Below are 2,848 nucleotides of genomic sequence, written 5' to 3' on the forward strand. Positions count from 1 at the left end.
CCAATCATAAATTCTTTTTCCAAGGAATGGTCCCTTCTAACAACATGCTCAAAGTATGAGAGATGAAGCTTCATCATCCTCTCCTCTCATGAGCACTGTGGTTTCACTTTCTCCAAGGGAACATACTTGTTTATTCTCTTGGCATTCCATGAGATAGTCAGTACTCTTCTCCAACACTGCAATTGGAAGGAATGTATTCTTATTCCGTTATTTATTGTCCAACTTTCACATGCATAGCAAGTCATTGAAAAGAGTATGGCTTGAATCAAGTGCACCTTGGTCTTTAAATGAATAGCTTTGCTTCTTAGCATTTTGGAGATGTTCTTGAAAATAGATTTTCCCAATGGAACACATCTTCTGATTCCTTGACTGCTGGTACCAAAAGTGTTGATTATGGATCCAACTTTTCATCTATTTATCATGATGTTGCCTATTAGTCCAGTGGTTAAGAGTTTTGCTGTCTTGATGTTGAGATATAAGTTATGTGGAAGGCTGCAGTCTTTGATCTTCTGCAGCAAATGGACCAAGTCCTCTTCACTTTCTGCAAGAAAAATCGGTGTTACACCAAAACAAAGGATGAACAAATCAGCACACAGAATGGAGAATGACTACATCATTACACAATTTTAACTGCCAAGCAAATAAGAATCATGACCCAGCCAAGCTGACACACAATCTTAACATCACAGCCAGTGTAACTCTCACCTAACATGCAGCAATTATTGCCACCAAAAATACTTTGTTAACGTACAAAATAGAGTTGTTGTTGTTGTTGTTGTTGTTGTTGTTGTGTGCCGTCGAGTCATTTGCGACTCATAGCGACCCTATGTACAACAACCCTAAACTGTGCCAATCTCATTGCCTCTGACACACTCATCCCGATTACCCCAGTCACTGAATCAATCCACCTCAAAGAGGGTCTTCCCCTCCTGCGCTGTCCCTCTACTCTACCCAGCATGATGTCCCTCTCTAAAGACCTGTCTCTTCTTACAACATATCCAAAGTATGTCAGACGAAGCCCCAGAATCCTTGCCTCCAAGGAGCAGCCTGGTTTAACCCTCTCTAGGATGAATCTGTTTGTTTTATTGGCAGTCCATGATACGTTTAATACTCTTCTCCAGCACCACAGCTCAAAGGCATCAATTCTCCTTCTATCCTCCCTAGTCATTGTCCAACTCTCTGATGCATAACAAGTGATTGCATAGGTTTTTGCACTATGACTTTTTGGAAAATAGAGTAGATATTTTTGCACTATGACTTTTTGCAAAATAGAGTAGATATTTTTAATATTATTAAATAATTGGTATGTGAGGAGAGAGTATGTATTACAGTAATTGGAAAGATGGACTCTAGAGACAGATTTTTTTTTTACTTCAAATCTTATCTCTATCACAGAGATAGATTTTCAAATACTTTTTCACTCCTCTCATAGAAAGGTGAGGTTTATGCCCCTCGTCTTCAATCTGAGATGACTCTTTAATTACTTTGTAATTGTAAATACAATGCAGATTCCTTTATAACCAAAGTGATCCTGTGCCAGCTCTTGCCCAGCCCTTAGAAAATGGCAATGTCTACTGCCTATCTCTGGGACTGTTGATCTGCCGTGAAAAAGCACAGCTAGAACAACGTTGAGCACATTGCTAAGAATATGTCATACTCAGCTCGACAGCACCCAACAACATGAACCTTAAAGGCTAAGGCTAAGGATTAAATTAGTTGATAACATAAAGCTCTTTGATCAATGACTAGTGTATGTTGTGGGTTGTTTGGGGTTTTTTTGTTAGTTACCCTGTAAACAACAGATTTGAACCCAGTTCTATCTTGTGCCATCCTCATCATCTCTGGTATACCAGGGTGCATTGCTGCAATCACTGTGTCAAACCTCCTGGTTGAGGGTCTCCCCCTCTTCTGTTGACCTTTCCAAGTATGATATTCCTTTCCAAGGAATAGTCCCTCATAACAACACGCCCAGAGTATGTGAGACAATGCTTTGCCTTTCTTACCTTTAAGGAACACTCTGGTAGCACTTTCTCTAAGACAAATCTGTTTGTTATTTTGGCAGTCTGTGGTTATTTGGTACTCTTCTCCAACACAACTTAAAGGCACCAATTCTCCTTCTGTCATCCTTATTTATTGTCTGTCTCAGATGAGTAGCAAGTAATTGAAAAGATCGTGGTCTGAACTGAACACATTGTTGGGGTAGGTGTGTCAGAGTCAGTGAGAGTGGCTCAGGACAGGGCAGGCATCAGAGCTGCTGTACAGAGGGTCGCTATGAGTTGCAGGTGACTCAAAGGCACATAACAACAACAACAGGGCATGTGCAAGGCTGCATCTGTTTGTTGAAACATATCTGTTAGCTTCTCATCAATTTTGTAACCTTATTTTTTTGCCAATGTTTTCAGGGAAGCTTGAACTTCTTCAAAACCATTAATTCTTGAAATGGTTCAATGTTGACCAATTCTTTTTGGTACAGCAACTTTGTGTATTCCTGGTTGCTGCATGTTGTTGTGTGCCATTGAGTTGGAACCCACCCATGGCTGACCCTCTGGTGGGTTTTCAGAGGCAGTAAATCACATGGGAGGAGATTGCCCATCCTTTTCCTGTGGAGCAGCTGGTGGATTCAAACCACATGCCTTTGGGATTGTAGCGCAGCTTCTTGCCACAAGGCATATATTCAAATAATAGTAGTACTAACTGGTCTTCCTTCAGGATTTAGATATTATCTCATCACTAACTGTGTTGTATTGAGGAAAGATCTTTAAATACTCTTTTTAATAACACATGACACACCATGTCTCTTCAATTTCTAGCATAGTAGACCACATGATTGTCTAATTTAAAACTGCCA

Source organism: Elephantulus edwardii, unplaced genomic scaffold, assembly GCF_000299155.1.
Source record: "Elephantulus edwardii isolate Elephantulus edwardi_28Jun2011 unplaced genomic scaffold, EleEdw1.0 scaffold00169, whole genome shotgun sequence".
Classification (NCBI taxonomy): Eukaryota; Metazoa; Chordata; class Mammalia; order Macroscelidea; family Macroscelididae; genus Elephantulus; species Elephantulus edwardii.